This window comes from Salvelinus sp. IW2-2015, unplaced genomic scaffold (assembly GCF_002910315.2).
Source record: "Salvelinus sp. IW2-2015 unplaced genomic scaffold, ASM291031v2 Un_scaffold1418, whole genome shotgun sequence".
In the NCBI taxonomy this organism is placed as follows: Eukaryota; Metazoa; Chordata; class Actinopteri; order Salmoniformes; family Salmonidae; genus Salvelinus; species Salvelinus sp. IW2-2015.
This window is the reverse complement of record NW_019942894.1, coordinates 226,154-238,777: the sequence shown is the minus strand read 5'-3', so window position 1 is coordinate 238,777 and position 12,624 is coordinate 226,154. Positions and strand designations below refer to the sequence as shown.

The following is a 12,624-nucleotide window of genomic DNA, read 5'->3' as shown; positions in this document are numbered from 1 at the left end:
ATAGCTTTAAAAAGTAGTCCTTTTTAGGGGGTCTGGATTCAAATAGCTTAAAAAGTTAGTCCTTTTTTGGGTCTATTTCAAAATAGCTTTAAAAAACGTAGTCCTTTTTAGGGGGTTCTATTATTCAAATAGCTTTAAAAAAGTTAGTCCTTTTTAGGGGGTCGTATTCAAATAGTGCTTTAAAAAGTAGTCCTTGTTTGGAGTTCTATAGTTCAAAATAGCTTTAAAACGTAGTCCTTTTTTAGGGGTCTATATTCCAAATAGCTTTAAAAAGTTGTCCTTTTAGGGTCTGTTATCAATAGCTTTAAAAAAGTTGTCCTTTTTAGGGGGTCTGTATTCCAAATAGCATTTAAAAAGTAGTCCTTTTTAGGGGGTCTATATTTCGAATAGCTTTAAAAAGTAGTCCTTCTTAGGGGTTTGTATTCAAAATAGCTTTAAAAAGTAGTCCTTTTTAGGGGGTCTGTATTCAAATAGCTTTAAAAAGTAGTCCTTTTTTAGGGGGTCTATATTCAAATAGCTTTAAAACATAGTCCTTTTTAGGGATCTGTATTCAAATAGCTTTAAAAAGTAGTCCTTTTTAGGAGGTCTATATTCAAATAGCTTTAAAAAGTAGTCCTTTTTAGGGGGTCTATATTCAAATAGCTTTAAAAAGTAGTCCTTTTTTGGGGGTCTATATTCAAATAGCTTTAAAAAGTAGTCATTTTTTGGGGATCTATATTCAAATAGTTAATTTAGCTCCAGCTGGAAAGAGTTCCTTTCCAAATGCATAGTAAACCTCTAGTTCTCCCGGTCTGTCACCGGTAAGGGGGATGTTAGAGGTGTTACACGTGGACCTTCAATATAAGGCTCCGAGACAGGTTATAGGTAAGGCCTTAGTTAACATGAAAGACTGGGGGATCTCAATCATGGTGATGACAATCATTATTACGATCATGATGGAATAGAATAAACCTTAATTATTGTGACAACAATCACCATGACGACGATGATTGTAAACAGGAGGTGTCATAACGATGAAGTCGTGAACAAACGAACGATGATTATCGCAGATTAAAAATGATGATACACAATTAGCTTCTCGTTTTTAAATGTCTTTGTTCATTTTCTCAGAAGTTGTGACGATAAAATAATATATATATATGTGCTGATGAAAGTGATTAACATCTTGTTAATCGGAATCTCTCTCTCTCTCTCTGTTGACGTTCCCAGGAGCTCTGCAGGCAGCACAAGGCAGCCAAGACGTCGCTCAGTCGTCAGGAGGCGGTGGGTTGGGGGACGGGGTCGGAGGGGGACAGACACCTCCAGGGTGAGCAGGTGTGTCGTCACAGTTCAGTGACGGCCCTCAACACAGCACCTCCTCACACAGCAGTACGCCCTCCTGGAGCGAGGAGCCCGCCCAGTCCAACATGGACATCTCTACTGTCACATGATACGTAGCTAGTGTATACTATGTCGATAGGATGGGTCAGTACTACTGGTCTTCGGGGTAGGTCATGATATTTACTACTGGTGCAGTATCAAGGGTATGGGTCATTATATTTACTACTGGTCAGTATCAGGGGTATGGGGTCATTATATTTACTACTGGTCAGTATCAGGTATGGGTCATTATATTTACTACTGGTCAGTATCAGAGGGTATGGGGTCATTATATTCTACTGGTCAGTCAGGGTATGGGTCATTATATTACTACTGGTCAGTATCAGAGGGTATGGGGCATTATATTTACTACTGTCAGTATCAGAGGGTATGGGGTCATTATATTTACTACTGGTCAGTATCAGAGGGTATGGGGTCATTATATTTACTACTGTCAGTATCAGAGGGATGGGGTCATTATATTTACTACTGGTCAGTATTAGAGGGTATGGGGTCATTATATTTACTACTGGTCAGTATCAGAGGGTATGGGGTCATTATATTTACTACAGTCAGTATCAGAGGGTATGGGGTCATTATATTTACTACTGGTCAGTATCAGAGGGTATGGGTCATTTAATTTACTACTGGTCAGTATCAGAGGGTATGGGGTCATTATATTTACTACTGGTCCAGTATCAGAGGGTATGGGGTCATTATATTTACTACTGGTCAGTATCAGAGGGGGTATGGGTCATTATATTTACTACTGGTCAGTATCAGAGGGTATGGGGTCATTATATTTACTACTGGTCAGTATCAGAGGGTATGGGGTCATTATATTACTACTGGTCAGTATCAGAGGGTATGGGGTCATTTATTTACTACTGGTCAGTAATCAGAGGGTATGGGTCATTATATTTACTACTGGTCAGTACAGGGATGGGTCATTATATTTACTACTGGTCAGTATCAGAGGGTATGGGGTCATTATTAGTTACTACTGGTCAGTATTTTAAGAGGGTATGGGTCATTATATTTACTACTGGTCAGTATCAAGAGGGTATGGGGTCATTATATATATATTTAACTACTGGTCAGTATCAGAGGGTATGGGGTCATTATATTTACTACCTGGTCGTATCAGGGCGGATGGGGGTCAGTTATATTTACTACTGGTCAGTATCAGAGGGTATGGGTCATTATATTTACTACTGGTCTAGCATTCAGAGGGTATGGGGTCAATATATTACTACGGTCAGGTAATCGGGTATTGGGAGTCATTATATTTATAACTGGTCAGTATCAGACCTATTGGGGTCATTTATATTTCACTACTGCGTCAGTATAGAGGGTATTGATGGGGTCATTATATTTACTACTGGTCAGTATCAGAGGGTATGGGGTCATTATATTTACTACTGGTCAGTATCAGGGCATGGGGTCATTATATTTACTACTGGTCAGTATCAGGGTATGGGGTCATTATATTTACTACTGGTCAGTATCAGGGTATGGGGTCATTATATTTACTACTGGTCAGTATCAGGGTATGGGGACATTATATTTACTACTGGTCAGTATCAGGGTATGGGGTCATCAACTCAAAATGTGACATTCACATAAAACACAGTGATACACCTATTACCTTACTACAGTAATGTGAAAAATATAGGGCTGGTTTCCCCGGACACAGATAACGCCTGGTCCTCCACTTTTGAGGAGATTGAGCATGCTTTTTAGTTCAGGACCAGGTTTAGTCTGTGTCCAGGAAACGTGCTTAATCTGTGTCTATGACCAGGTTTAATCTGTGTCCAGGATCAGGTTTAATCTGTGTCCAGGACCAGGTTTAATCTGTGTCCAGGACCAGGCTTAATCTGTGTTCAGGACCAGGCTTAATCTGTGTTCAGGACCAGGCTTAATCTGTGTTCAGGACCAGGCTTAATCTGTGTTCAGGACCAGGTTTAATCTGTGTCCAGGACCAGGCTTAATCTGTGTCCAGGAAACGGGCCCTCTGTGTTTAATAATGATAACGTTCTGGAGCTATCATCAAAACACACTGTTACAGCTAGTAGAATATCCCATGGGAACGGGGAGGAGATTCTGAATTCTTCTCTTAACGTTAGTGTTCCTCTCTGTCCCCTCCCCCAGGCCTATATGGAGGATCATCTGGAGAAGAAAGACCGTCTGCTGAAGGAGTGGGAGGATCTATGTTCCTACCAGGCTGAACCAAGTGCTGTCACTGTAGCGCAGAGTGAATCCCACCTGGAGAAGAACCGCTGCCTTGACTCACTGCCCTGTGAGTCTTATATATCTCTCCTCGGGTTTATCCTCCAGTCTTGGGCTGGGATTCAAACGATCTCAGACGAACAACCTGTGCACTGTGTTTGACTTAAAGTGAATTGCTGCTTGAGCTGGCATCCGTAGCGTTTACAGCAAACGTGACCTCAGAGCTGAATGTCAGGGAAAATGCCTTTAAAAGTCTATCGCTGTTCACAGGCTGTTAATTAAACTGTGTTGGATTGAAATCTAACCTCCTGTACAGCTTGGTCAGTTACTATCTGTTCTGTACCTCCTGAACAGCTTGGTCAGTCACTATCTGTTCTGTACCTCCTGTACAGCTTGGTCAGTTACTATCTGTTCTGTACCTCCTGAACAGCTTGGTCAGTCACTATCTGTTCTGTACCTCCTGAACAGCTTGGTCAGTTACTATCTGTTCTGTTCCTCCTGAACAGCTTGGTCAGTTACTATCTGTTTCTGTTCTCCTGACATCTTGGTCAGTTCTATCTGTTCTGTTCTCCTGAACACTTGGTCAGTTACTATCTGTTCTGTTTGTACCTCCTGAACGCTTGGTCAGTCATTATCTGTTCTGTTCCTCCTGAACATCTTGGTCAGTTACTATCTGTTCTGTTCTGTACCTCCTGAACATCTTGGTCAGTTACTATCTGTTCTGTTCCTCCTGAACATCTTGGTCAGTTACTATCTGTTCTGTTTCCTGTCACCTCCTTAACATCTTGGTCAGTTACTATCTGTTCTGTTCCTCCTGAACATCTTGGTCAGTTACTATCTGTTCTGTTCTGTACCTCCTGAACAGCTTGGTCAGTCACTATCTGTTCTGTTCCTCCTGAACATCTTGGTCAGTTACTATCTGTTCTGATCCTCCTGAACAGCTTGGTCAGTTACTATCTGTTCTGATCCTCCTGAACAGCTTGGTCAGTTACTTCTGTTCTGATCCTCCTGTACAGCTTGGTCAGTCTATCTGTTCTGTTCTGTACCTCCTGAACATCTTGGTTAGTTACTATCTGTTCTGTCTTTTCTTCTGTACATCTTTGTCAGTTACTATGTTGTGTTCTGTACCTCCTGTACATCTTGGTTACTTACTATCTGTTCTGTTCTGTTCTGTACTCCTGACAGCTTGGTCAGTATTATCTGTTCTGTTCTGTTCCTCCTGAACAGCTTGGTCAGTTACTATCTGTTTCTGATCCTCCTGAACAGCTTGGTCAGTTACTATCTGTTCTGTTCTGTACTCCTGAACATCTTGGTCAGTTACTATCTGTTCTGTATTTCTGACAGCTTGGTCAGTTACTATCTGTTCTGTTCTGTACCTCCTGAACATCTTGGTCAGTTACTATCTGTTCTGTTCTGTACTCCTGAACATCTTGGTCAGTTACTATCTGTTCTGTTCCTCCTGAACAGCTTGGTCAGTTACTATCTGTTCTGTTCCTCCTGACATCTTGGTCAGTTACTATCTGTTCTGTTCTCCTGAACATCTTGGTCAGTTACTCTCTGTTCTGTTTCCTGAACAGCTTGGTCAGTTACTATCTGTTCTGTTCCTCCTGAACAGCTTTGGTCAGTCACTATTTGTTCTGTATTTCCTGAACAGCTTGGTCAGTTACTATCTGTTCTGTTCCTCCTGACATCTTGGTCAGTTCTATCTGTTTTCTTCCTCCTGAACATCTTGGTCAGTTACTATCTGTTCTGATCCTCCTGAACATCTTGGTCAGTTACTATCTGTTCTGTTCCTCCTGACATCTTGGTCATTTACTATCTGTTCTGTTCTCCTTAACATCTTGGTCAGTTACTATCTGTTCTGTTCCTCCTGAACATCTGGTCAGTTACGATCTGTTCTGTTTTCCTGAACATCTTGGTCAGTCATATCTGTTCTGTTCTCCTGAAATCTTGGTTCAGTTACTATCTGTTCTGTATTTCCTGAACATCTTGGTCAGTTACTGTCTGTTCTGTTCCAGATAATCATTCCCGTGTGAAATTGAAGGCAGAGAGCAACTCCACCAAGGAAGACTACATTAACGCCAGCACCATAGTAAGATCTCTGACTGCTACTCTTGGGATGGTGATGGCGTAGACTTTGTCCCGTAGTTGACACAGATTAAAAGTTAATGTCACACGTCACAAATGTCATTATTATTCTCTCTCTGTAAACCCCAGATTGACCACGACCCTCGACTGCCTGCTTACATCGCCACCCAGGGACCACTGGCACACACCATCGCTGACTTCTGGCAGGTCAGTGGCACACACCATCGTTGACTTCTGGCAGGTCAGTAGCACACACCATCGCAGACTTCTGGCAGGTCAGTGGCACACACCATCGTTGACTTCTGGCAGGTCAGTGGCACACACCATCGCTGACTTCTGGCAGGTCAGTGGCACACACCATCGCTGACTTCTGGCAGGTCAGTGGCACACAGTACTCTGAGGAAACATTATTGCTAACGCTAAAGACTGTGGTAGTCAAAGGTGACCAATACTGTGTATTTGTAGTGTAGCAGTACATTTGACACGGATATCTCACAGTATGCCAGTATAGTACACTGCTGTTGTAACTGCCGTGTTGTAACATTTTTGTTGTTCTACAGACGGTCTGGGAGAATGGCTGCACAGTGATAGTGATGATGACAGCCCTGGTTGAGGATGGAGAGATTCAGTGTGTTCGCTACTGGCCTGACGAGGGATCCTCCCTCTACCACATCTACGAGGTGAGGGGTTTGACTCTGGATAGACACAGCTAGTGTGTGTGTGTGTGTGTGTGAGTAGAAAACATGTTGACTCACCCTACTTGTAGAGAAACACCAATGCCATCCTCCTCTCTTTCATGTTGACTAAACGGTCTATGACTCTGTCATACAGTACACGCTTTTAGTTTTTGTTGTCCCAGGCTACCTGGCTAAAATGCTTGCTCCCTAGCCTAACTTCCCTTCATGGGCAATGTTAGCTAGTTAACATTAGCCTTCTACATCTAGCTACATATTGAACTAACATCCTCTCAGGCCAGGGGCACAACAATGTATGAATTAATGGTTGGATCAGAATCACTGTTATAATCATTGGCCAGTACAGAGAATGAAGTAAAACCACAAGTCCACATCCCTATCTCCCATCCACGGCTAATTTAGGAAAGGGACAATTTTAGCTAGCTTTTTGTATACTTTTTTTATCTTATTTTAGCTAGAATCTTTTTATTATTGTTCTTCTTCTTAGTTTTCTTTGTGTTTGACCAAATACAATGCTGTTTCTCTGTAAACAAATTAACAACAGACTTTCATCATGCTTATAGAGAAGAGGCACTCAACATGTACTGCACTGACACAAATGACTGATGATTGGTTGAAAGACATTGATAATAAGAAGAGTGTGGGAGCTGTACTGTTAGATTGCAGTGCAGCCTTTGATATTATTGACCCCAACCTGTTGTTGAGAACACTTACGTGTTGTGGCTTTTCAACCTCTGCCATATCGTGGATTAGATATTGACTATTGACTAATAGAACTCAAAGGGTTTTCTTTAATGAAAGCTTCTCTAATGTTAAACATGTAAAGTGTGGTGTACCGCAGGGCAGCTCTCTAGGCCCTCTACTCTTTTCTATGTTTACCAATGACCTGCCACTGGCATTAAACAAAGCCTTTCTGTCCATATATGCTGATGATTCGACCATAAACGCATCAGCAACCACAGCTAATGAAATCACTGAAACCCTTAACAAAGAGTTGCAGTCTGTTTTGGAATGGGTGGCCAGTAATAAACTGGTCCTGAACATCTCTAAAACTAAGAGCATTTTATTTGGTCCCAATCATTCCCTAAGTTCTGAATCTGGTAATAAATGGTGTGGCTGTTGAATAAGTTGAGGAAACTAAATTACTTACCTTAGATTGTAAACTGTCATGGTCAAAACATAAAGATTGAATGGTTGTAAAAATGGGGAGAGGTCTGTCCGTAATAAAGAGATTCTCTGCTTTTTTGACACCACACTCCAAACAGTAAGTCCTGCAGGCCCTAGTTTTGTCTTATCTTGATTATTGTCCAGTCATGTGGTCGAGTGCTGCAAGGAAAGACCTAGTTAAGCTGCAGCTGGCCCAGAACAGAGCGGCACGTCTGGCCCTTCATTGTAATCAGAGGGCTGATATTAATACTATGCTGCCAGTCTCTCTTGGCTAAGAGTTGAGGAGAGACTGACTGCATCACTTCTTCTTTTTATAAGAAACATTGATGTGTTGAAAATCCCAAATTGTTTGCATAGTCAACTTACACACAGCTCTGACACACACACTTACCCCACCAGACATGCCACCAGGGGTCTTTTCACAGTCCCCAGGTCCAGAGCAAAAGTTCTCTACCAGGTGAATTTATATCAGACATCTCTATGGATGTTCCCTACCAGGTGAATTTGGTCTCTGAACACATCTGGTGTAARGACTTCCTGGTTCGTAGTTTCTACCTGAAGAACGTTCAGACCCAGGAGACTCGTACCTTGACACAGTTCCACCTGCTCAGCTGGCCCGCAAACGGAATCCCTACCTCCACACGCCCTCTGCTGGACTTCCGCAGGTACGGCAGATAACCTAGAGGTTAGATTTTTGGGGCCAGTAACTGAAAGGTTGCTGGTTTGAATATCCGAGCCGTCAAGGTGAAAAATTCTGTCAATGTGTCCTTGAGCAAGACACTTAACCCTAATTTGCTCCAGGTGCGCCATACTACTATGCCTGACCCTGTAAAACAATATATTTCACTGCGCCTATCCGGTTTATGTGACAATATATTTCACTCACTGTAAAACAATATATTTCACTGCACAATATCCGGTCTATGTGGCCTTGTCTTCCTGGTTCTGCTGTGTATGATACTGTAGCTGTAACCTAGTAGCAGATGGGGGTCTGTGAAACTCACTCCTCAGCTTCAGGTGTCTCCTCTTGCACTGCCGAATAGGATAAGAAGCTTCGCGATGGCGGTCATGTCTGTTTGCGAGACAGAGGTCCTCGGTTAGAGCCTCGGGTATGAGCCGAATCAGAAGGAAGCGGAATTGCGTGACGTCCTTTTCACTAGCCAATAGCGTGACGTCCTTTTCACTAGCCAGTGATGCCCCATAGGGTCCTGTATGGCTTAGCCTCCTTGACCCTTGACCCTGACAGGATTAATGAAACCCGTGTACTGTATATTTGCCTTCATTTTTAGTTGTCCCTCCCTGATTGTCCCTCTCTTCCTCTAGCCATCTCTCGTTCCATCCATCCCTCTATATCCCTCCCTCCCTCTCTCTCAGTGACGATGGTCAGCTATAGGTCCTTGGGGTTTCCACATCTCCCAGTGTCATTTTTGTGATTTGCAGCTAGTAGTCTGGGTCCAGTTGCATAGTCACAAAAATGATTATTGGCAGGTGTGACTGCAGCAGGAGTCGACGCTGGCCGGATAGTCCATTAGTCTCCTCCCCCTTTCTTTCTTTCTTTCTTCCTTCCTTCTAACCTTCCTTCCTTTCTTCCTTTCTTCCTTCCTTCTAACCGTCCTTCCTTTTTTCCATCCATCCTTCCTTTCTTCCTTCCTTCCTTCTAATCTTCCTTCCTATTTTCCATCCTTCCTTCCTTCCTTCTAACCTTCCTTTCTTTTTTCCATCCTTCCTTCCTTCTAACCTTCCTTCCTTTTTTCCATCCTTCCTTCCTTCCTTCTACCTTTTCCTTTTTTTTCCATCCTTCCATCCTTCCTTCCTTCGCTTCTAACCTTCCTTTCTTTTTCCATCCTTCCTTCCTTCCATCCTTCTTCCTTCCTTCCTTCTAACCTTCCTTTCTTTTTCCATCCTTTCCTTCCTTCCTTCTAACCTTCCTTTCTTTTTCCATCCTTCCTTCCTTCCTTCTAACCTTCTTTCTTTTTCCATCCTTCCTTCCTTCCTTTTTTCCATCCTTCCTTCCTTCCTTCTAACTTCCTTCCTTTTTTCCATCCTTCCTTCCATCCACTCCTTTCTTCCTTCCATCCTTCCTTCCTTCCTTCTAACCTTCCTTCCTTCCTCTACTCCTCGCTCACTGTCTGTTCTTTCCACTGAAGAGTTTCTCTACCAACCCTCAAAGACTAATGTGTTTTAACTAACTGTAATTGTTATTCTTTAGGCAGGCGAGAGTTAGGCATGTCATTTTTCTGTGTATGGTTTAAGATCAGTACAGTAGAAATGTAACACAGGACTTGTATGCAGTACCCAATTTAAACTTGTCAGCTAAAATTATATTTTATGATATACTCTCTCCCTCCTTCCCTCCTCCCTCCCTCCACCCACCCTCTCTCCCTCCATGCCTCTCCCTCCATGCCTCTCCCTCCTGCCTCTCCCTCCTCTCTCCCTCCCTCCATGCCTCTCCCTCTCTCCACCCCCTCCCTCCCTCTCTCCCTCCCTGCCTCTCCCTCCCTCCATGCCTCTCCCCTCTCTCCACCCCTCCCTCACTCTCTCTCTCCCTCCCTGCCTCTCTCTCCCTCCATCCATGCCTCTCCTCTCTCCCACCCCTCCCTCACTCTCTCTCTCCCTCCTCTCTCCTCCCTCCATGCCTCTCCTCTCTCCACCCCTCCCTCACTCTCTCTCCCTCCTCCCTCCTTCCCACCCACCCCCTCCCTCTCTCCCACCCCTCCCTCACTCTCTCCCTTCCTCCCTTCCTCTCCTCTGTCTCCCTCCAACAGGAAGGTGAATGTGCTACAGAGGTCGATCCTGCCCCATTATCGTCCACTGCAGGTATGAAATTGAAATGACAGTCAACTGTTACTTTATTTTTACACTTAATAGGCACTTACAATAGTATATTTTTTCTTTAACCTCTTTGATATTGGAAAACATGTTTTGTTTTTTTTAAGTTTAAAATGTGCGCTTTATGACAAGAATGTTACAATTAGATTCAATCGAATGTTGGTGATTATATTGGGTACACAATGGCTACCGGTCCACCCAATATGCCAGCATTGAATAGGGACACCCTTTCTATAGATTCCATTTCTGCGGTCTTTGTGACGTGCCGTGTGATCTGATGAGGTATTCTGATGAGGTATTCCAAGAAGGTTAAGAAAAAAATTCTGCCAGTGCGTCACTGTACGGGGACAGGGAATACCTCTCAGATTTTTCATTTTAAACTTTTTAAAAAAAATAACATGTTTTTTCCAATATGGAAAACGTCTTTATGACGTGCCGTGTGATTCTGATGGAGGTATTCCCAAAGAGGTTAAAGTAATATGGAAAACGTCTTTATGACCTGCCGTGTGATCTGATGAGGTATTCCCAAAGAGGTTAAAGTAATATGGAAAACGTCTTTATGACGTGCCGTGTGATCTGATGAGGTATTCCCTGTCCCCGTACAGTGACGGCACTGGCAGAACTGGAACCTACATCCTTATTGACATGGTCCTCAATCGCATGGCGAAGGGTGAGTCAGACATCTTGATCTTGTCAAGACATCTTTGATAGTTTGGCCTTTGTAGTTTTATATCACAAGATAGACACCTAGATAGTATTGTGAGTCAGAGATTCCTGTGTGTTTCCAGGTGTGAAGGAGATTGATATTGCTGCCACATTGGAACACATTCGGGATCAGAGACCGAACTTAGTCCGCACCAAGGTATGGCCTTTTCAGCTGCATATCTCATGGCACCAGCATAATCTATCTATCTATCTGTCTGTGTGTGTGTGTGTGTATCTCTGACAGTCTCCCTCCCTTTCTGTCACCCAGGACCAGTTTGAGTTTGCCCTGACYGCCGTGGCAGAAGAGGTCAATGCCATCCTGAAGGCTCTGCCACAGTGAACCCTGTGTTTACCACCTCTACCACCTCGTGTGCCAGAACCTTACAGCTAGAATTACCATGAAAGTTACGCATCATAATACCAATGACGGCCATATTGAGTGTCCCCATGATTGTACCAGTCACACTGCTGTGGTCTGAGGGGCTGATGACGATCTAGTAATTCTATTTCTATTGGCCATTATTAACCCTTCCTCTACATCCAGATACACAACCAGGGAGGAACTACATTTCCCAGAGTCCATTACTAGTACACCAATGACCATAGGAGTCAGCAAGACCGAAACAAACAGATCTGAGACCAGGCTGCTATTATTATGCATTCATAATGAAATGAAATGTGGTTTTAAAAAATCCTGTAGATTATTCCGATCAGACAAAAACACTTTAAATGTACAGTAGGGCCCCTTTACAGTGTCTTGTTATTGGATTTTCGATTGAGATTTGGACTTAAAATACTGGGACTTGATTCTGTAACATTTCTCCTTTCTCACTCTGATTTTCAGTCTCAGACATGTCTCACTAGAGATACTACAATTACCATCATCCCTCCTGTTCTGTTGTCGAGGAGATGGTGTACTACCATGATCCCTACTGTTCTGTTGTCATGGAGATGTTGTATTACCATGATCCCTCCTGTTCTGTTGTCATGGAGATGTTGTATTACCATGATCCCTCCTGTTCTTTTGTCATGGAGATGTTGTATTACCATGATCCCTACTGTTCTGTTGTCATGGAGATGGTGTATTACCATGATCCCTCCTGTTCTGTTGTCATGGAGATGTTTAAAACCACATTGTACTCTAGAAGGTATCCATCCATATAACATAACAGCATGAGGCCCGTGGCTTGTTTATGCAAGAAGACAGAGACCCTCACTATGGTGAGGATGCAGTGACTGACATACTAGTGTACAATACGTTACACCAGTTTCTCTAAGACGCTGGTTTATACCTCTAACTTTAATTCTAAACCCAATGATTTATTTCTATCCATTTTGTAATGGAACTATTACTGTACACTGACTACCTAATCACTCACATCTGAATCATATCAATCAGTGTCTTCGGTGTTACTGTAAAACCTCTGTGTTTATTGTAAATAATTCACCTGATTATCTCTTATATGTTTATTAATGTAGCAAACGCATAGAAAACAACTATAAAAAATATTGTTCACTCAATGTATGTAATTAAATCTCTATAGTGATGTGG

At 42.8% G+C, this 12,624-nt stretch overlaps 1 pseudogene; it reads left to right on the top strand.

The window, feature by feature from the left end:
• Positions 1-11,453, top strand: part of LOC112070758 (receptor-type tyrosine-protein phosphatase-like N) — a 22,669-nt pseudogene extending 11,216 nt beyond the window's left edge.
• Positions 11,454-12,624: the final 1,171 nt, after the last annotated feature.